Below are 24519 nucleotides of genomic sequence, written 5' to 3' on the forward strand. Positions count from 1 at the left end.
TGTTTTTCCACAAACACTTCCTGTTCACTTCATACATGTCAACCCTCCTGTTTTACCAGGATTCTCCCAAGCCTTCCGTTTTTGCTGTGATTCTCCCATATTTCTCTTTCTTTCCATTAAAGCTGTGGGTCGATCATCGCTCTTCATATGCAACCTGTGAATTAGCGAATGCATGTATACGGATGTGCTAGGTATGATAAACTGATCCCAGATCAGCTTCTATACACACCATTTAAAGCGACACCTCTGTTATCAAACAAGTGATGAGCAGCAAATGAATATCTCATTTTCTTTTATTTCATATCAGAGGTGTCAATTTAAGAATGCACAGATCTATAATGAAAGTATTCCATTACTTAAGTAACTGTTTGTGCTCATTTAAGAGAAAATGAGTTGTGTTTAAAATAAAACACACAGGACGAACATGTTTACATATTGTTAAGTATATTTGTCTGTTTAAACACAGATCTGAATCCTGCACTTTAGCTCCTCTTTAAATGGCATGTACAGAAGTTGATCTGGGATCAGTTTATCATTCCCTGATTCAGAGGTTGCATATGAAGGGCGATGATCAACCCACAGCTTTTAATGGAAAGAAAGTAAATGCAGACATTTTTATATTTGTTTCAGAATGCTTTCAAAAATAAAAATATATGAGAAATATGGGAAAATACTTAACAATAGTATGATAGAGGGATAGAATGGTAAAATACAGGAGGGCTGACAGGTATGAAGTGAACAGGAAGTGTGGATAACGCAAAACATCTTTGTGAGGGAACAAAAACTTAAAAATATATATATATATATATTCCTATCACTGTTTTTTTTTCTACCATCCTTTTTTTTTCTCCCACTCAGTTTTTTTTTCTTCCACCCAATTTTTTTCTTCACCATCACGTCCCTTCCGAGTCTCCGTACTAATGCCTTAAAATGTAACTTAATAAATTTTTTTTAATGACATTTGATTGTAACATTTAACTTTTTCCTAACACTGATTTTGGTTGGTTAAGGTTTTGTGAAGCGTGATTCAGTAATGCTGATTTTACTATATTTATTTACCGGTTATAGAATAGTCTAACCGTGGATTAGCTTGCATGTATGGGCATAGTTTGACGTCTTTACCTAAAACTTTAAACCTTTATAGGCCTATTATAGGCCCATATAAGGATAATAAAATTTGATATAAAGCACTCGTTTGGCAATGAACCATGATCTGTCTGCGTTGATAAATGGTATAAAATCAATAATAGCAAAACTGCATATCATTATTACTATAAAAAAGTATATTACTGCCTTGAGTCAGTAACTTAGGCAGTAATGCAAAGTAATAATTAATGTGAATAAATAGCCTAAATGAAAGGAACAAGAGGGACCAAAATTAGTCATGGGATTAAAATGCCTCCTCAGTTATGATATCCTGGCGCCGGGCCTGCTACCTTCGCAAGTATATTATAAACATACGGGAAGTAGGGCTATGCAATTAATCGAAAATTCGATTTTGATTATGGCTTCAAACGAATATGAAAATCATTAATCGAGATAAAACGATTGTTGCATCATATATCGTCCTCTTTTCAGTTGTACACATTTGTTGCTCTGCAAAGCTCAGTTTCACGTGAATATTACTAAAAGCATGCATTGTAATTTTGCAGCACGGCATGTGCATCATTCATTGATGTACATTCGAATCATTCATGTTTTAAAAGCATGAATGAGACCGCATGGTTTGTGTATGCGGCACACACATATTCGCACACTGTGTGCTCAGAGCAAAGCACACACATCTAAAGTTATCTTAATGTGAGCATTTTAATGGTCAAATAGGTATCAAAACGCGATGTTCAGTGATTATTCATATTAACTCTCATTTAAGTAATAAACAAACTAGTTGAGAATCAAAAGACATGTGAAAGAGAAACCATAAATCAGAACCGTACTGCTCTTAAAGTGAAAGTGCGTGATATTCCTGCTGCCGACTGTTTTTACCATTAATCAAACAACAAAAGAAGACAATCCCTCACTGTTCTTGTCTGAAGGACTTTAGTAGCTATAATCAAAGTTTTTTTTTTTTTACAGTGAAGATGCTTAAAGCACAGTTTGTTTCATATTTTTATTCTATTGTACATATTTCCCTTTCCTTTGCAGGGAGGAAAATAAATGAATACAGTTGAAATCTAAATTATTAGCCCTACTTTCCCCCCCAATTTCTGATTAATGGAAAGAAGATTTTTTTTAACCCATTTCTAAACATAATAGTTTTAATAACTAATTTTTTATAACTGATTTCATTCATCTTTGTTATGATGACAGCACATATTTTACTAGATATTTTTCAAAATACAAGCATTCAGATTAAAGTACGATTCAAAGGCTTAATTAGGATAATTGGGCAAGTCATTGTATACCAGTAATTTCTTCTGCTGACCATCAAAAACTATTTTGCTTAAGGGAGCTATTAATATTGACCATAAAATAGATTTCAAAATATTTAAACCTGCTTTTATTTTAGCTGAAATAAAACAAATAAGACTTCCTCCAAAGGAAAAAATATTATAGGAAATACTGTGAAAAATTCCTGAATCTGTTAAACATCATTTGGGAAATATTTATAAAAAATAATAATAATAATTTCACAGGAGCCCTAATAATTTTGACTTGAACTGATAATCATTTTGAATAATTGTGATTAAAATGATGACCAAAAAAATCGTGATTATGATTTTTCCCATAATAGAGCAGCCCTAGCGGGAAGCACTGTAATTGATAAAAAAATAAGGTGTGTATTAAGGACATTTCAGTATTTATTAAGTGTTGTCCACAATAAATAATAATCATATTAATAAAAACACTGATTTAAAAAGTATTTTGTGACACCTACATCTATCATTACAAACACAGGTTTGTTTTAAAATAATAACTCTGTACCAAAGCGTTTATTTTAGGCCTGTATAAACTATAAAACATCTCTGCAAATTAATGCAATGCAATATAAAAAACAAAATTCAATATTTTGTCAATATTGCCTTGTCTCTCAGCGCACAGGCACACGCACTGAACTTCAAGTAACAGACAGAAAAAATAATTTAAAATAATGTAGCACACCTTGCAGCTTTCTTTAAAATTATGATAGGCCTGTATATAAAAATAGCGCCAGACCGTTTCTCAGTATTTCGCTGGTAATGTTTTTAAATAAATAATTAGGCCTACTTAAATATTAATTTGCTATTAATGTACAGTAATTGAGACAAAATAACATAATAGTAAAATATAAATATAATAAAAGTAAAATAAGAGTAATAATAAGAAAAAAATAAGATTTTTAATAGGTAAAAGTAAGAGTAAAATATAATCAACAAAATGTAAATTAAAACTGTGAATTAATAGGTATATAAAAAGCTTATTTATTGACCATCTTAGTCCTATCACTTTAAAATAACAAACACTGTTTATCACTCTACGACGCAATAGTTTTTATTCATAACAATTTGCTTTTGTATGTTATTATTAGCAGTAATAATTATTATATCCATATTTATATTTGTTTTATTAAAAAAAAGCTTAGATTTGCCCACCTGCAGGTTTTAGACCATATGCGGGCAACATGTTTTTTAGGATATAACTCAGGTTTATGACAACACTTAGTTATTATTGTTCATTTATTCATTTGCTGAAAATTAGAACTGCATTTAGAAATAGTTTTGAAACAAATACTTGCGCTTAACAAACGCAACTAATTATTATTATTAGGCTAACTGATGTCTGTGCGTAAAGATTTTCCAATCCACCAAGAGCGAAAGTGAAAGTAGATCATTTATCTCTCATTCTCGCGCGGTAGATGCTCTGTTTAACAGTTTTCTGTTAAAAATAACTGTTAACTGTTTGCTTGTGAAATGCTCAGTTTTTCCACTTAAACTTACTTTACGTCATGTAAATAGCAAATGCGCTTATGGCACGATGCAAGGCTATTAAAGGGAATGGGAGATGAGACTCTGATTGGTTTATTCTCAAAATACACCTATAACTCATTAAGAAAATAAACTCAACCCTTTAGATCATGCTTAAAATTTGCTTAAAATAAAAAAGGCCTAAAATGCACATTATTTTTAAAGTAATTTTAGTTACTTAGTTTCTTCCTGCATTGTTATTGACAGAAATTCTTAACATCACCACCATCACTGTCTGGCTTCCTGGATTTCTGTCAAGATTCACCTGTTATTTCCTGAAGGGAAAAAGTGAGAGAGACATTATTATTCACTTATTTAAATTATTTAATTATTTTAATTATTATTAGTTTATTTTCTTAATAAATTAAAACGTGCACTCATTGACTTCCATGTTATTATTTTTCCTACTATTGGACTTTTCTACTTTACAAGTTTATTTTTTCTGTTAAACGAAAAACAAGGTATTTTGATGGAAGAAGAAAACCTGCAATCATTGACTTCCAAAATAAAAACACCAAAAATATGGAAGTCAATGAGTACAGGTTTTCATCTTCCATCTTCTTTTGTGTTTAACAGAAAAAATAAACCCATAAAGGGTGTGCAAATGATGACACATTTGTCATTTTTGGGTATGAGCCAGTCACAGAGTTGTTTTCTACAGAGGTTTGTTAATTCTTGACAAAAGAATTAACAAACCTCTGTAAAAAACAACTCTGTGTTGGTCAAAGCGACTGGCTCATGGAGGTACTAAAACAGAAAAGCAAAGATAAAGAAAATTCAACATTCGTTTACTTACTTTTAAAGTCTCGCATAACAAACCATGCCCTCATAAACCATGAAGAAACACATGTTATAATAGTCTACTGCTAGCACCATGTAAACCTACACATACTGTGTCCTCATAAACCATGAAGAAACACAGATTGAAGGAAGTGAAGGATGAGCAAATGATGACAAAATTGTCATTTTTGGGTGAACTATCCTTTTAAGGAGTGTCAAAATAGCATTACAAAAGAATTAACAAACCTCTGTAGAAGACAGCTCTGTTTGTGTTTGTCAAAGTGACTGACTTATAGAGGTGCTGAAAGAGAGAAGTAAAGAAAGATGAAGAAAACATGAAATTCGCTTACTGAAAGCTTTAAGTCTTGCAAAACCAATCATGTCCTCATAAACCATGAAGAAACACACACGTTATAAAATAACAGTCTACTGGTAACATTGTAAACCTACACATACTGTGTCCTCATAAACCATGAAGAAACACACAGATTTAATAAAACAATAGTCTACTGCTAAGTCACATCCAATAGACATACTTGGTCCTCATAAACCATGAATAAACACACAGGACTGCTAACCTGCATTTAGCAGAAATAGGAAACTGTTACTTTAGCACTTAAAAGGATGGTTCATCCAAAAATGAAAATGTACTTGCTATTAATATACCCCAAAGCATTCCAACCCTTTAAGGGTTTATTTCTTCTGATAAACAACAAAAACAAGATATTTTGATGGAAGAAGAAAACCTGCAATCATTGACTTTCATAATAGAAAACACAAAAAATATGAAAGTCAATGGTTACAGGTTTCCATCTTCTTTTGTGTTTAACAGAAAAATAAACCCATAAAAATTTAAAACAAGTAAAGGGTGAGCAAATGATGACACAATTGTTGTTTTTGGGTGTACTCCTTTACTCTGCCCTCATAAACCATGAAGAAACATGTTATAACAGTCTACTGCTAGCACTATGTAAACCATTGTAAACCTACACATACTGTGTCCTCATATACCATGAAGAAACACACAGATTTAATAAAACAACAACCTACTGCTAAGTCACATCCAATAGACATACTTAGTTCTCATAAACCATGACTAAACATACAGGACTGCTAACCTGCATTTAGTAAAAATAGGAAACTGTCAATTTTGCACTTAAAGTGATGGTTCACCCAAAAATTAACATTTACTTACTATTAATTTACCCTCAAGTGTTCCAAACTTTTATGGGTTTATTTCTTCTGTTAAACACAAAAGATACTTTGAAAACTGATGAAAACCTGTAACCATTGACTTTCATATTATTGGTATTTTCTATTATGGAAATCTATGGTTACAGGTTTCCATCTTTTTTTTAAAAAGTATTTTCTTTTGTCTTTAACAGAAGAATTAAACCCATAAGGTTTAGAACAAGTAAAGGATGAGCAAATGATGAAACAATTGTCATTTTTGGGTAAACTATCCCTTTAACGACTGTCAAAATAGCTTGACAAAAAATTAACAAACCTCTGTAGAAGACAGCTCTGTTTGTGTTTGTCAAAGTGACGAGCTCATTGAGATACTGAAAGAAAGAAGCACAGAAAGATTAAGAAGCAGGGCTCGAAATTGCGACCATTTTGGTCGCATATGCGCCCGAAAATTAATCTATGCGACCTCATAATATATTTGGGCGCATTAGTGCGACTGCAGATAATGGTTGTAGTGCGACCTGTTTTGGTTTTTTCTAAAAACATGCTGAATCGCTCTTCCCTGCCTCTATATTGGTTCATATTAGCTGTCATTCACTCAAGGTATTGCGCTGTCAGATGACAGGGAAGGAGCTTTTATGACCACAGGAAATGCAAACGGCTGAAGAGTAAAAACTTAAAGCTCACAAGTTTGAAAACCCCACCTAAGTTGAGGCGCAGATGAAAGCGATCATGACACGTCACGTGGTGAATAATGATCCGCCAGCTGTGATCAATCGAGTACGCGCTTCTTGGAGAAGGTGCCCGAATCTCCATGCGTCGCTTTCACTGCGTGTTCAGCGCAAATGTCCGCTGAAAGTCAAATCTAATACTGTACATATCATCGCCAAAGAAGCTCGCCTTTACTAAGTTTACACTGAAACTGCGGCTCATAACAAAGACCGGATTTGCGCCGATGGTTAGCGCAAGAATCTTGCGCTGCCTACTTATTAATTGGGTCGGCTGACTCGCCTGCTTTTCCACAAACACAGAAAAATGAAGATCATCTCAGACTGAACCTTTAAATTGACACAAACTGAAACCAAAACTTTAAAAGAGTGATAGAAGCGAGACTTTACTTTCTTTCTTTTGTCTATTCTTTTTTAAGGTATATATTATTTTTTTATTTATTTACTGATGACTGCTTTGCAGCTTTCATCATTGAATTGAATGATTTATTATAATCTTTTGTTTGTTTTGTAGCAGAAATATTATTTATTAAATTGACATGCATATAAAAACAGCAGTACAAAATTAATATTTCTTACTGCAATGCTTCATTTTTGTTTGATGCAAACTATACAATTATTTTTCATAAAGTAACAGACTTTTAATAGCAGATAACCTACATTCATGCACATTCAAGGCAGTATCATAATGAGAAATGGAATTCATTGTTACTATTATTGTCATTTTCATCATCATTAATATTCTATGGCCTAATTATTAGACATTCATTTTGGAATTATTGCACACAAATATCAATGTCTTCGCAGCATTAGTTAGATAGTTGTTTCTGGTTTTTGTTAGTCCTATTAATGTTGTTTTAAAATACAATAAATCCCTTAAAAAACAATTTGCAGCGGTGCTCATTCATTTTTGGTGGGTGCTCCTAAATTTTTTCTGGTGCTCCTAAAAATTTTTTGGTGCTCCTAAATATTTGAAGTTGGGAGCACCGGTGCTACCAAGTAAAAAAGTTAATTTCGAGCCCTGAGAAGACATGTCATTGGCTTAATGAAAGCTTTATGTCTCGCAAACCAATCATGTCCTTATAAACCATGAAGAAACACACAGATTTAATAAAACAATAGCCTGCTGGTAAGTCACATCCAATAGACATACTTGGTCCTCATAAACCATGACTAAACTCAAAGGACTGCTAACCTGCATTTAGTAAAAATAGGAAACTGTCATTTTAGCACTTAAAGTGATGGTTCACCCAAAAATTTCCTTACTATGAATTTACCCTCAAGTGTTCCAAACCTTTAAGGGTTTATTTCTTCTGATAAAAAACAAAACAAGATATTTTGATTAAAGAAGAAAACCTGCAATCATTGACTTCCACAATAGAAAACACAAAAAATATGGAAGTCAATGGTTACAGGTTTCCACCTTATTTCAAAGTATCTTCTTTTGTGTTTAACAGAAAAAATAAACCCATAAAAATTTAAAACAAGCAAATGGTGAGCAAATGATGACACAATTGTACTTTTGGGTGAACTAGCCCTTTAAGGAGCGTCAAAATAGCTTGACAAAATAATTAACAAACCTCTGTAGAAGACAACTCTGTTTGTGTTTGACAAAGCGACTGGCTTATGGAGGTGCTGAAGGAGAGAAGTAAAGAAAGATGAAGAAAACATGACATTCGCTTACTGAAAGCTTTAAGTCTCACAAAACCAATCATGTCCTCATAAACCATGAAGAAACAAACGTTATGAAATAAGTCTACTGGTAACATTGTAAACCTACACATACTGTGTCCTCATGAACCATGAAGAAACACACAGATTTAATAAAACAATAGTCTACTGCTAAGTCACATTCAATAGACATACTTGGTCCTCTGGTCCTCGTAAACCATGACTAAACACACAGGACTGCTACACTGCATTTAGCAGAAATAGGAAACTGTAATTTTAGCACTTGAAGGGACTTTTTAAGTCACGCATAACAAACCATGCCCTTATAAACCATGAAGAAACAAGTTATAAGTCAACTGCTAGCACTATGTAAACTTACACATACTGTGTCCTCATAAACCATGAGTAAACACACAGATTTAATAAAACAATAGCCTGTTGCTAACTCACATCCAATAGACATACTTGGTCCTCATAAACCCTGACTAAACACACAGGACTGCTAAATTGCATTTAGTAAAAATAGGAAACTGTCATTTTAACACTCAGAGAGATTGATCACCCAAAAATGAACATTTACTCACTATTAATTTACCCTCAAGTGTTCCAAACCTACAAACAAACTAGATATTTTGACAGAAGAAGAAAACCTGCAATCAATGACTTCCATAATAGAAATCAAAAATAATATGAAAGTCAATGGTTAGAGGTATCCATCTTTTTTCAAAGTATCTTATTTGTTTTGTCAAACAGAAAAAAAGAAACCCATAAAGGTTTGGAACACTTGAGGGTAAATTAATGGTGAGTAAATGTTAATTTTTGGGTGAATCATCCCTTTAAGTGCTAAAATTACAGTTTCCTATTTCTGCTAAATGCAGTGTAGCAGTCCTGTGTGTTTAGTCATGGTTTATGAGGACCAAGTATGACTATTGGATGTGACTTAGCAGTACAATGTTTTTTTTATTAAATCTGTGTTTCTTCATGGTTTATGAGGACACAGTATGTGTAGTTTTACAATGTTAACAGAAGACTGTTGTTTTATAATGTGTGCTTCTTCATGGTTTATGAGGACATGATTGGTTTAAAGTACCAAAATAGCTTGACAAAACAATTACAAAAACCTCTGTAGAAGACAAGTCTTTGTGTTTGTCAAAGTGACAGGCTCATATAGGTACTAAAAGCGAGAAGCAAAGAAAGATGAAGAAAACTACTGAAAGCTTTAAGGCTCGCATAACCAATCATGTCCTCATAAACCCTGAAGAAATACACAGATTTAATAAAACAATAGTCTACTGCTAAGTCACATCTAATAGACATACTTGGTCCTTATAAACCATGACTAAACACGCAGGACTGCTAAACTGCATTTAGCAGAGATAGGAAACTGTTATTTTAGCACTTAAAGGGGTAGTTCATCCAAAAATTAACATTTACTCTATTAATTTACCCTCACGTGTTCCAAACCTTTATGGGTTTATTTCTTCTATTAAACACAAAAGATACTTTGAAAACCAATGAATATTGACTTTCATATTATTTGTGTTTTCTACTATGGAAGTCTATGGTTACAGGTTTACATCTTTTTTTAAAGTACTTTCTTTTGTCTTTAACAGAAGAAATAACCCAAAATGGTTTGAAACAAGTAAAATGTAAGCAAATAATGACACATTTGTACCGTTTGGGTGAACTATCCATTTAGGGAGTGTCAAAATAGCATTACAAAAGAATTAACAAACCTCTGTAGAAGACAACTCTGTTTGTGTTTGTCAAAGTGACGGACTCATGAAGGTACTGAAAGAGAGAAGCAAAGATAAAGAAAATTTACCATTCGTTTACTTACTGTTTTAAGTTTTGCACAACAAACCATGCCCTCATAAACCATGAAGAAACACACGTTATAATAGTCTACTGCTAGCACCATGTAAAACTACACATACTGTGTCCTCATAAACCATGAAGAAACACGCAGTTTCCATAAAACAACATCCTACTGCTAAGTCACATTAAATAGACATACTGTGTCTTCATAAACCATGACTAAACACACAGGACCGCTACATTGCAATTAGCTGAAAAAGGAAACTGTAATTTTAGCATTTAAAGGGATGGTTCACTCAAAAATGAACATTTACTCACTATGAATTTACCCTCAAGTGTTCCAAACTTTTATGTGCTTATTTCTTCTGATAAACAACAAAAACAAGATATTATGATGGAAGAAGAAAACCTGCAATCAATAGCCCCTTTCACACATACAGACCTTTCCGGAAAATTGACGGCAATTTTCCGGAAAGGTTGTATGTGTGAACAGGTCCTTTTTGAAAATACCGGTAAATTCGTTCTGGCTATTTTCCGGAAAGAGAAGTTGTAACATTACCGGCAATGTGCCGGAATGCTGCGCTGTGTGAATGCAAAAGGAAGATTCCCGTAATAAGCGCGTGCACGTCTAGAACGTGCTGACGTGAGACGTCTGCTTTAGCCAATCACAACAGTCAGACGCATTTACGTCCGCGCGGTTTGTGAGGATAAAAGCCTTTGAATATTTTTCCAGACACATTTAGCTGCTAGAAGTTAGTCAGATCACGTTTATATGTTCTTCTTAATGATAACTGTGTAAATAATCATCGATGAGATGCTTATGATAAGCCGTTGTTTGTTTACCTTCAAGCTTTGCACATGCACATATTATGAACATCTCGACATGCGAAAGTGATCCTGCGAAAGTTGTTCACAATATTGATCATCCACAGAGTTTGTAATTTAGTCAAATGTTTACAAATACAAGCGCAGCCGTTTAAAGCTCATTTGTGGTGAATGTTGTCAGAATTTACCGGTATTTTGGAATGGATGTGTGAATGCTCTTTTCCGGAAAATTTCCGTAACGTCCTCGCCTGTGTGAACAGCGCTTTTTTGAATATACCGGTAAAGTCTTTCCGGAAATTTTCCAGATATTTACCGGTATCACTGTGTGAAAGGGGCTAATGACTTCCATAATAGAAAACACAAATAATATGGAAGTCAATGGTTACAAGTTTCCATCTTTTTTCAAAGTATCTTCTTTTGTGTTCAACAGAAAAAATAAACCCATAAAGATTTAAAACAAGTAAAGGGTGAGCAAATGATGACACAATTGTACTGTTTGGGTGAACTATCCCTTTAAGGAGTGTCAAAATAGCATTACAAAAGAATTAACTAACCTCTGTAGAAGACAGCTTTGTTTGTGTTTGACAAAGTGACTGGGTCATGGAGGTACTGAAAGAGAGAAGCAAAGAAAGATGAAGGAAACATGACATTCGCTTACTGAAAGCTTTAAGTCTCACAAAACCAATCATGTCCTCATAAACCATGACTAAACACACAGGATTGCTACACTGCATTTAGTCTAATTAAGAAACTGTCATTTTAGCACTTAAAGGGATGGTTCACCCAAAAATGAACATTTACTTACTATGAATTACAGGTTTACATCTTTTTAAAAGTATTTTGTTTTGTCTTTAACAGAACAAATAAAGAAACAAGTAAAGGGTAGGCAAATGAGGACACAATTGTACTGTTGGGTGAACTATCCCTTTAAGGAGTGTCAAAATAACATGACAAAAGAATAAACAAACCTCTGTAGAAAACAACTCTGTGTTGGTCAAAGTGACGGGCTCAGGGAGGTACTGAAAAAGAGAAGCAAAGATAAGATTTTTTTTAACATTGTTAAATTACTTTAAGTCACGCATAACAAATCATGCCCTTACAAATTACGAAGAAACACACGTTATAATTGTCTACTGCTAGCACTATGTCAACCTTCACATACTGTGTCCTCATGAACCATGAAGAAACACACAGATTTAATAAAACAATAGTCTACTGCTAAGTCACATCCAATAGACATACTTGGTCCTCATAAACCATGACTAAACACACAGGACTGCTAACCTGCATTTAGCAGAAATAGGAAACTGTCATTTTAGCACTTAAAGGGATGGTTCACCTAAAAATTAACATTTACTCACTATTAATTTACCCTCGAGTGTTCCAAACCTTTAAGGGTTTATTTCTTTTGTTAAAAACAAAACATACTTTGAAAAACGATGGAAACCTGTAACCATTGACTTTTATATTACTTGTTTTTTACTACTATGGAAGTCAATGGTTACAGGTTTCTATCTTATTTCAAAGTATCTTATTTGTTTTGTTAAACAGAAAAAAGAAAACCATAAAGGTTTGGAAAACTTGAGGGTAAACTAATAGTGAGTAAATGTTCATTTTTGGGTAAAACTATCCTTTCAAGAAGTATCAAAATAGCTTGACAAAAGAATTAACAAACCTCTGTAGAAGACAACTCTGTGTTTGTCAAAGCGACTGGCTTATGGAGGTGCTGAAAAAGAAAAGTAAAGAAAGATGAAGAAAACATGAGATTCGCTTACTGAAAGCTTTAAGTCTTGTTTAACCAATCATGTCCTCATAAACCATGAAGAAACACACACGTTATAAAACAATAGTCTACTGCTAACATTGCATTCTACATACAGTGTCCTCATAAACCATGAGTAAACACACAGATTTATTAAAACAATATCCTACTGCTAAGTCACATCCAATAGACATACTTGGTCCTCATAAACCATGACAAAACACACAGGACTGCTACACTGCATTTAGCAGAAATATGAAACTGTTATTTTAGCACTTAAAGGGATGATTCACCCAAAAACGAACATTTACTCACTAACAATTTACCCTCAAGGGTTCCAAACCTTTACGTGTTTATTTCTTCTGATAAAAAACAAAAACAAGACATTTGGTGGAAGAAAATCTGCAATCATTGACTTTCATGGTAGAAAACAAGAAAAGATGGAAACCTGTAATCATTCACTCCCATATTATTTGTAAGTATTTTCTTTTGTCTTTAACAGAATAAATAACCCCAAAAAGGTTTGAGACAATTAAAGGGTGAGCAAATGATGACACAATTGTACTTTTTGGGAGAACTATCCTTTTAAAAAGTGTCAAAATAGTTTGACAAAATAATTAACAAACCTCTCAAAGTGACGAGCTCATAGAGGTACTGAAAGAGAGAAACAAAGATAAAGAAAATGTAACATTTGTTTACTAACTGTTTGAAGTCTCGCATAACAAAAAATGCCCTCATAAACCATGAAGAAACACATGTTATAATAGTCTACTGCTAGCACCATGTAAACCTACACATACTGTGTCCTCATAAACCATGAGTAAACACACAGATTTATTAAAACAATATCCTACTGCTAAGTCACATCTAATAGACATACTTGGTCCTCATAAACCATGACTAATCACACAGGACTGCTACACTGCATTTAGCAGAAATATGTAACTGTCATTTTAGCACTTAAAGGGATGATTCACACAAAAATTAACATTTACTCACTATTAATTTACCCTCAAGTGTTCCAAACCTTTAAGGGTTTCTTTTTTCTGTTAAACACAAAAGAAGATACTTTGAAAAACGATGGAAACCTGTAACCATTGACTTTCATATTATTTGTGTTTTCTATTATGTAAGTCAATGGATACATGTTTCCATCTTTTTTCAAAGTATCTCATTTGTTTTATTAAACAGAAAAAAAGAAACCCATAAAGGTTTGAAACACTTGAGGGTAAATTAATAGTGAGTAAATGTTCATTTTTGGGTGAACTATGCCTTTAAGGAGTGTCAAAATAGCTTGACAAAAGAATTAACAAACCTCTGTAGAAAACAACTCTGTTTGTGTTTGTCCAAGCGACGGGCTCATGGAGGTACCGAAAGAGAGAAGCAAAGAAAGATGAAGAAAACATGACATTCACTTACTGAAAGCTTCAAGTCTTCCATAACCAATCATGTCCTCATAAACTATGAGTAAACACACATATTTGATATAACAATAGCTTGCTGCTAACTCACATAAAATAGACATACTTGGTCCTCATAAACCATGACTAAACACACAGGACTGCTACGTTGAATGTAGTAGAAATATGAAACTGTCATTTTAGCACTTAAAGGGATGATTCACACAAAAATTTATATTTACTCACTATTAATTTACCCTCAAGTGTTCCAAACCTTTAAGGGTTTATTACTTCTGTTAAACAACAAAAACAAGATATTTTGATGGAAGAAGAAAACCTGCAATCATTGACTTCCACAACAGAAAACACAAATAATATGGAAGTCTATGGTTACAGGTTTCCATATTTTTTCTAAGTATCTTCTTTTGTCTTTAACAGAAGAAATATCCCAATAATGGTTTGAGACAAGTAAAGGGGGATCAAATAATGAGACAATTGCACTTTTTGGATGAACTATCCCTTTAAGGAGTGTCAAATTAGCATGACAAAATAATTAACAAACCTCTGTAGAAGACAGCTCTGTTTGTGTTGGTTAAAGCCACAGGCTCATGGAGGCGCTGAAAGAGAGAAGCAAAGAAAGATGAAGAAAACATTAAAAGCTTTAAGTCTCGCATAACAAACCATGTCCTCATAAACCATGAATAAACAGATTTAACAAAACAATAGCCTACTGCTAAGTCACATTCAGTAGACATACTTGGTCCTCATAAACCATGAGCAAACACACAGATATTAAAACAATAGCCTATTGATAGGTCAGCAAACTTGACATTGTTTCTCTTGATATCTCAATATTGTAAGCTATAAAAAAAAAGCTTTAAATATTAGTAATATTTGTTATTTCTCAAATGTGGTAAAAAACAATATTATTATAATATGTAGGCCTAGTAATGGTTAAAATGCTCAATTTTGCATAGATCTGGCATGTTAAACTTTAAATTGGTCTTTAATGCACAGGACAGAGATGACATCAGAATACAAATTCAAAATTCTGAAGATGAGTGTTAGATGTATGCTTGCACTCTCTTATGGTCCACATGCAAATAGATCATTTTCACTGGTATAACCAGGCATTTGTCATCATCAGATTTCAACTTGCATTATTTTCATCATTTAACAACAGTAGTTTATACTGCAACTGTGTAAACGTTTAATCTTACACAGGGCTCGAAATTAACTTTTTTACTTGGTAGCACCGGTGCTCCCAACTTCAAAAATTTAGGAGCACCACAAAAAATTTAGGAGCACCACAAAAAATTTAGAGATGACATTGATATTTGTGTGCAATAATTCCAAAATGTGTATGTATTAAAATTCTAGAATATTAATGATGATGAAAATGACAATAATAGTAACAATGAATTACATTTGTCATTATCATGCTGCCTTGAATGTGCTTGAATGCAAGTTATCTGCTATAAAAAGTCTGTTACTTTCTGAAAAATAAATGTATAGTTTGCATCAAACAAAAATGAAGCATTGCAGTAAGAAATATTTATTTTGTACTGCTAAACAGCATATATATGCATGTCAGTTTAATAAATAATATTTCAGCTGCAAAACAAACAAAAGATTATAATAAAATATTAAATTCAAGGCTGAAAGCTGCAAAACAGTCATCAGTAACTAAATAAAAAAAATATATACATCTCATGAAAGAATAGGCAAAAGAAAGTAAATAAAGTCTCACTTCTATCACTATTTAAAAGTTTTGGTTTCAGTTTGTGTCAATTTAAATGTTCAGTCTGAGCTGATCTTCATTTTTCTGTGTTTGTGGAAAAGCAGGCGAGTCAGCCGACCCAATTTATGAGCAGGTTGAGCACCGGCACAATACCGCTGTTTGTTATGAGACGCAGTTTCAGTGTAAACTTAGTAAAGGCGAGCTTCTTTGGCGATGATACAGTATTAGATTTGACTTTTAGCGGACATTTGCGCTGAACACGCAGTGAATGCAACGCATGGAGATTCGACCACCTTCTCCGAAAAGCACGTACTCGATTGATCTCAGCTGGCGGATCATTATTCACCACGTGTCATGATCGCTCTCATCTGCGCCTCAACTTTAGGTGGGGTTTGCACTTTGCAAACCTGTGTGCTTTACGTTTTCACACTTTAGCCGTTTGCATTTCCCGTGGACATAAAAGCTCCCTCCCTGTCATCTAACAGTGGATAGCCTTGAGTGATTGACAGCTAATATGAACCAATATAGCGTCAGGGAAGAGCGATTCAGCACGTTTTAAAAAAAAAATCAAAACAGGTCGCACTAATGCGCCCAAATATATTATGAGGTCGCATCGATTAATTTTCGGGCGCATATGCGACCAAAATGGTCGCAATTTCGAGCCCTGTTACACATAATACTCACCGTGTGAATAGAGGCTAATCTAAAGAAAAAACTTTGAATTGTTATATTGCGATTCTCAATATAATAATGTATCGCTACACCCATATTAAATGTATTATTATATAAAAATAACTGCACAGATACAGGAACAATAAGAAAATATCTCTTCAGATCAACATTTAAAAGACAATTATATAGACAAACCTCTTTGAAGCTCACTCTGTTCAGAATTCAAAGATAATGGCTCATGAGGAGACTGAAAAACATAATCAAAACACAGAAAATAAAGCTAAAACAACTCAAGTGTGTGCTAAACAGACATTATTAAACATTATATTTAATACTACATACGGTTCAAAATATGCCAATTTTTAAAATAAAATCCAATATACCCTACCTTTGCTTTTTCATGTTTGTTACAGGAGAGAAGGTCAACTCCTCCACATGACACACTCTAAAATTACAATTGTATGTTGTGATATCGTGCAGAACAATGTTTTAAAATTAAACACAAGGTACTTTTTTTATACAAGATTAAAATTGTAACTCTGCCAAATAAAAACAGTTCTGTCAACACATGAACACTGACTCCACAGAGTATGCATCACAAACTTTTCTGGACAGTGAAAACTGATACAGAAGAAACTAAATCATTGAAAAAATTCATTATGTTGGTTTAATGGTGCACAAAAAGTACACTGTACAGGAAACTGGCCCAAAACAATTATCTAATACTTTACTATTTGATAGTGTCAGGCCCGGATTAAGAACTCAAGAGGTCTGTATTAAAAAAAATAAGAATAGAATACATTTTTTTCAAAACAAATCTATAATATATTGCCCACATTTTTTAAATAAATTATATATATATATATATATATATATAGTCTACAAAGATTTAACTTATTTTTTAAGAAAATGAAAATTTTCTTATGAAAATGAAAATTGATGGTATAAGTACACTTGTTCAAGCTAACTGAAGCAGTACTAAAATATATATTTTAAAAGGTATTTATTACTATTCTCCACTGTGCTTTGCGAGAGCGCTTACTGAACAGCACGTTCGTTGACATAAGACTGCCCAGGCACGAATGCAATGTGAGTGCAGGCCGTAGGGGGAGACGGAAGGGGGGAAAAGCATGCTTCAGCCTGGTTCATGGCAACTGTACAGTGCGAGTACGCCCTCAGACACACGATGAATCCAGTCTGCACTGCCATTAGCATCCTCCATCTGGTTAATGCTAGCTTGCACATAACATTACCATAACGTCTTCTATACTCTCATTCTCCTCATCATGGGTCTGTTTGAAGGAGTGAATACATGAAACATGCCTCAATAAAGATGCACCCTCTCCTCTTTTTCTCTTGTGATTGCCAAATCCACTTGTTCACTCATTTTGATCTACGGCAAATACTACACTTCAGTCCGCTCAATTCAGTGCAGGTTATTTCAAAACTTACAAGCACTTCACCAATTAAAGCATGCTGTTTAGTTAAAAAAAGTAAAGAAGGAAAGGAAAAAATCTGCATGCTTTTTATACATGGTGACATTTTCTGACAATTTAAATACAATGATAATAATAATATATGATAGGGGTGTAACGATTTATCGTTGTACGATTTATTGCGATGCAAAAATGTCTCGATATGCATCGTGGCGTTATGACGATATGATTACGATATGACGTCCGTTTTCTCTTATTAGTTGAGCTGTTTGCACGTGAGCTACGTTCCACCTGCTGTCGCACGTGAGTTCAGATTGCAGCAGCAGTAATGTTAGCAAACCAAGATGAGTGGAGTTGAAATAGAGGATGGCCCATCCTCTCAAAATCAGACGTCTGGCAACATTTCGGTTGTACAGTAATTGCTTTAGACTCGTCCGCTTTTTGATACGCATACTGGGTCACACATCCTAAGTTTTAAAGTCTTCACAGTGATTTACATACTTTGCACAGCGACAGGGATACCTCCTAATGGTGTTGAAAGAGTCACATACTGTATTTATAAGGTACAATTCACCCTAAAATATCATTCTGTCTTCATATGATGTATTGGCGGCCGCAAAATCACACATGACATGAGCTGACCGTGAGCTGTTACTACAAAGGGCGGACTATGATAGACGCGTGCGTATGGCAAGCCGTTTTAACATTTAAACCTTTGATCTGACTATCCATAAATATATTTAGAGATATCTCTAATTATATTTTGACTAGTCATAATTATAATTCGACTAGTCAAAATATAATTAGAGATATCTCTAAATGAATTTAATTAAATATGAATTACATATATTTATGGATAGTCAGAACAAAGGTTTAAATGCTAAAACGGCTTGCCATACGCGCGCGTCTGCTTCAGTGAACAGAACCTGCAGGTTGTGACTAATAAAGTAGTAAACAACATTCAGTTTGTGGAACAGAGTGATCTTTCAGGAGCAGCGTGGGAAGTTTGAACAGCACTTAGCAGTGTAAATGAAACCGAAAACGTACACATTATTTAAACAATCATATCGATTTTAGAGTTATGATTACGACGAGCTAACCCTTTAAAGCTAAATTTGAGTACAGAGGTACACAAAAATGCACGTCAACATGATACACTTGATAGCGCCGACATCAGCGACGCCGAAGAAATAAGGCTCGTTTGACTTGGCCAAAATCTGCGCAGAATGGATCACCGGTGATCACCGCAAGATGCATGCCGGTTAGAAATGTGTCCGCCTTGCCTTCGCCTCGCTCTGATGTCACGCTGACGTGCGCCAAAAAACTCTCGCGATCGTGAGGCGGGTACCTCGGATAGAGCAGTTGGCCGCAGTTGCTCTCAAAAGACTGCGTTACCAAAAGCATGATGGGAAACGACTGGCTGACGACACAGCTTAATGCTGATTGGATGAGACTGACACATTACACTTTATTATCTTGTTTTACTAAGGTTTATACCTGGATTTGTTGAATACTTTTTTTTTGTTTTTTCGTTGATAATTTTAAAAAAAGTCATAAAGAGCATAACATATGGTTATTTATTTAGATTTACACACAAACAAAAACAAAACACATCTTTGTAAAACATAACGTGACCTATGTAATATAACTAAATGTTACTAATAAATCATTAGGATGTGTGTGTGTATTTCTCTCTCAGTTCTAAGTCCTGTTTGTTGTCATTTTCACTTTTTGTATGTTTGTGTGAATTTTGTATTGTAATTTTTATGCAGCATTATTCCATTAAAGTCAATCCAATATATACATATATTCAGAAATACAAAGATAATCAGACTGTTTTGTCATTATGCCTTATCTTTGTGTGGTTTCATATGAGAAGTGAAAAGGGTGTAGTAAACAAGACACACACACACATATGTATATATATATATGTATGTGAAGTCAAAAGTCATGTTTATTAGACCAAGAATATTTTGATAGTTTTTCCTACAGTCTAATAGTTTTTATTCTGGAGAAAGTCTTGGGCTGTTTATTTTAGTCTGGCTGGAGTAAAAGCAGTTTATATAGACCTAATAAGCTTGTCAATATAATTAACCCCCTAAGAATTTATTTGTCAAACAAACATTTGTCATGACTTGTCACTCAAAAGCATCTTGCTATGGCTACTTCATTTATAATGTAGCCAAATTAGGTTTCTTGAAAGTTTTCTTGCTGTATAAGCTGTTTATTTTGTTATTCTTTTAATGTTTGTTGAATATACAGAATTATATTTTTAATACACCCTTTTAGTTAATGAGCTGTTCATCTTCTGTAATTCTGACCATCTTTATGTAAAAACAGTGATATTTCTATTGCATCCACTCCCATATTAAAAATACTATAGTAATGTATACTGTTGTGCTTTTGAACCATGTTATAAAATAGCCTATTTAAATTTTATATTTCTGGTATCACAACAACTATAAACACAACACAATACTGAATAAACATGTTCAAAAATGCTATAATATTTACTATAAATCACCATAGTATTTTTTCATGAGGTCATTCGTCTGCGATAAAAAACGCGAACGAGATCTCCGCCACTGGTGACGTTTCCAGGTGGCTTAACAGCGAGATTCGGCAGGTGTCCGACTTCTGATGTAATTTTTGAGCCCTCCTCTTACTGCGCACGCCTGCTCTCGTTTACAATGCAGTCAAGGCGAGGCGCACCTCAAACGAGCCTATAGTAAACCTGCCTAAACTGCTAAAAAGAGTCACGACTGTCCTGTGTAATGATAAGACGGCCACCCTGTCACTCATGCCCAACATGAAGACAGCCATCCATAAAAACCTCTCAGACAGATACACATAAGTTCAGGATTATCTTATAGAACTGCTGATTACCTGAAAATGTAGATTTTTTTTTGCACACACAAAAAACGCAAGTGACCAAGCAAAGCCTTAAGCTCTCACTGTTAAATTCAATTGAATAGAAAGCTTATTTTTTTGCACCTTTACTTAAATTGTTCCTTAATTTTGTCTCTGTCATTTCAATAATATTTTTTAAGAAGTTTTTAAATTGTTTTATTTTCCAGAGACAGGCCTGTTTAATATATTTTCTAAAAGAAGGTTCCGTTTAACAAGTTGAAACAAAAGAAATACATAAAAAATAGTTTACTTGGTAAAATTTGCATTTCAGTTAAATTTTCAATTTTTATTCCAAATATCGTGATACATATCGAATCGTGAACACTATATCGTGATACACATCGTATCGTGAGCTGAGTGTATCGTTACACCCCTAATATATGATATTGACTATTTGCTAAGAGGAAATGCCTAGTTTCTAAAAAAAATGTTTTTAAAGAGAGGGAGGCAACCTTTATTAAGACATGTGCAACCTATTAAATGCTCTTCAACAGAGCCATGAGGTAGGAGAATATGGGTGAAGTAGCGCTAGTTGTGGCAAATGATAATCGACAGGCTAACCAGGGTTTGGGAAAGGGCGACTAATAGTGGTGTAACGGATCCAAAATCTGCAGTTCGGATCACTCTACGTTTTTTGAGTTATGGATCGGACCACTTTTTGGATCAGCAAAAAAGGGAGGAGACAATTTGCTTTCCATTTATACAAAAATGTTACTGCATAAAACATTGCTTTTAACAAACAGAAAATAGAACCTGTAATTTTAATAAAAAAAAAAAATCAGGAAATAACCAGCTAAAAAAAAGTATTCAATATGAAATATGATCTTTGCTACTGTTGCTGATAATGCAAAATATATAGAAATCTTGCACAACATATATTTATCTTCAATTAATGATTCAACAATTCACACATAAAACTTCATGTTTCATTATACTGTAGGTGTATTATATTTGAAAACCTATTCAATTACATAGTTTTGATGTTTGTTTGTCGCCATCTGTTGGTTACACAATGTAGTTGCTTTCACCAGCATCTTGTTTCATTAAACAGTGATTTTATTCTTACCATAATGAATGCATTAATGCAGGCTAAACAAACAGTGACAAAAAAACACCTTAATAGCCAAAAGCATTTATGTAGGTATGGAACAAAATCAATGCCTAAAGTCTTGAATTAAAAAGCTTGTTGAATATCACAAACTGAAAAAAATAATACACCGTATTAACAAGTTCTTGCATTTTAATGACTTGAATTCCAGGGTTTGTATTTTTAGGTCCTGAAATTTAACATATCTGTTTATTTAAGCTGTGAATATTTCAACGAAAAATATTTCAAACACGTTTTCATACTTAAAAATTCAATAATTCATATTCAATTTTCAGATTTCACTTAAAAAATATTCAATACCCTTTAAAAATACGATGTATAATATTCAAAAGGTCATTTTCAGTTCATTTTATTTCAGTTCTAATATTCGCTTCCATAAATTCAGTGGATCAAATTCGACTGATAAAATTCAACTTTACATCTGGGAACTGCAGGAGAAGCAATAGATTGCAGATTGAAGATCGCCAGCTGCTCTAGCTTTCACCAGCAGGTGGAGATGGAATAATGTAAGATTTTTAACCCAGTAAACAGGCGAGAAAAAGGCTAATAGAGGCAAAAAAGTAGCATTTAATTTTAATATCAATGCCTTGGACATTATAAATAATAAAAAGTATGAGTAAAATGAGTAAATGAGGTTTTAGTCATCTATATTTGCCCTTATGTAACGGAAGCCAGCTGGTGATCGCGTAAAGCTCACTCCTCGGATCCAGGGACAGACGTTCTGCAATCTTATCGGAGCTTGTCTCCCATGCTGGCTCGTTACCTGCTCGGACCGGTGCGGTTACTTGCACATAAACCGTCTTTTGATGAATATGATGTTAAACATTGTCTATCTTTATTGACTCTTTCTTCCATAGACGCGAAGTATTATATTGACAGCTAAAGAATATAAACGTAAGAGAAACAGGAGAGGAAATATTATAATAATAATACAAAATAGATAAACATTGACAGGGCTAAGAACAATTACGAACAAAGATTTTCAAAACCAGAGAGATTTTATCAGGATGTCACAAAACAGTTTACTTGGAACTGTTAAACAGTGTTCAGGTATGATTTAAGGTTGGTTATGGATGGGGCGTCTAATTTAAAATAATTTAATACAATGTGTGAATGCATTAAAGGAGCGTCTTCAGTTATTATTTAAACGCAGCTATGTCAGGATTGGGATAGGTTATAATTTCATTATTTAAATTATGATTGTTATTATTATTATTTTATGACATGTATTTGGGCTATTGCGCTTAAATAAGTCATCCGTGATTCTAAATTAATATTTCTATTTATCCTTTTTAGCTATCACTTTGCTATCGTCTTTCTCTTCTTTTTTTTCGAATTTTTGGGGTTCTGCCACGGTTAAACGTTTGCAAAATGTCTTTAGTTTGTCCAGATTATCTTTTCCTCTAAAATAGAGACAAAGCAGAAGGAAAATGAATGAATTGATGAATGAATGAAATGATTGACGTTTTTATGCATGTGCGGTGCGGCTTGCTCACGACAAAGTCGAACGAGTGGCCGCGAGCTCCGGTGGCCGGTCAGAGCCAGCGCCGCATATCAAACTGGTTAAGAGATGCTGGATGGCTGCCAATATATGATAGGAATTCTTCCAAAGTTTCAGATGATATCTGGGCTTGTGCATAATAATGTAAAATGAAAGTGAAAGTCATGACATTTGGCCAAGCACAAGAATAGCCTACAAGAGTGTTTCGATTATTATATTTATCATGGCATATGTCATGCTTGGGCTTATATGAATAACACCTCGCTGTTTACCATTTCCGAAAGTGGAGCTGATGTCTGCGTGAAATTGCTTGTATAATTGTAAAAAGAGTGATGAATATTAATGGATTTCTTATATCTGTCATTTCTGATAATATAATTGATTAGTGTGAGATTATGAGTTTCCAACACATCAAAAATGCATCCAGAATCCTAAACAACTTTGTCAAGCAAAAATTATGATTTTATAAGCTACTGATTTTTTTTTAAGAAAAAAGAAACTATTAGCTACCCTAGCAATTGTTTATTTAAATATGATCATCTCAAAATATAAAATAAAAACATAATGGTTTGACTTTGTGAAATCATAAAACACACTTGCAGAAAAGAGTTAATAAAATAAATGAGCAAATACATTCTCTACAGTGGATGGCGATTAAAGCTCAGTAATACCCCATGAGGATGAACATTGAGCTGCTTTGCAGGAACCCCTCAACCACGCATGTCAAACCACGCATTCTAAACATTAATCTTATGAAACTAGCTGAAGTGACAACTATATTAAATTTAAACCAGTTTAAATAAGTTTATATGTTTAATAACTGCAAAAAAGATAAACTTTGCTAATCATAAAATACAAACGGTCGCTGCAAAGTTATAAATAACGGTTTTCTCATTTAATAAAAACTAATTAAAGTCAGTTATAACTGCCTATTATCAAACCATAGGCGACTCATTTTATTACTTATCATTGGCTGCGACGTTGCCACTTTTGCGTTAATACCTTTTTCTCGCCTATAGGCTACATAACAATAAA

The 24519-nt window shown here is 33.7% G+C and overlaps 1 long non-coding RNA gene across 1 annotated transcript in view; it reads right to left on the bottom strand.

The window, feature by feature from the left end:
• The window catches only part of LOC141375850 (uncharacterized), a 26435-nt gene extending 11907 nt beyond the window's left edge, over positions 1 to 14528 (bottom strand). The window contains exons 1-10 of the long non-coding RNA XR_012384657.1: positions 14032 to 14528; positions 13343 to 13370; positions 12630 to 12680; positions 11923 to 11973; positions 11509 to 11563; positions 10048 to 10102; positions 8221 to 8275; positions 6232 to 6286; positions 4971 to 5025; positions 4123 to 4219 (exon numbers count right to left, since the gene is read on the bottom strand). This is a non-coding gene — a long non-coding RNA (uncharacterized lncRNA). The remainder of the gene's footprint in view (positions 1 to 4122; positions 4220 to 4970; positions 5026 to 6231; positions 6287 to 8220; positions 8276 to 10047; positions 10103 to 11508; positions 11564 to 11922; positions 11974 to 12629; positions 12681 to 13342; positions 13371 to 14031) is intronic.
• Positions 14529 to 24519: the final 9991 nt, after the last annotated feature.

The sequence above is a fragment of the Danio rerio genome, chromosome 8 (genome assembly GCF_049306965.1).
Source record: "Danio rerio strain Tuebingen ecotype United States chromosome 8, GRCz12tu, whole genome shotgun sequence".
Lineage (NCBI taxonomy): Eukaryota > Metazoa > Chordata > Actinopteri > Cypriniformes > Danionidae > Danio > Danio rerio.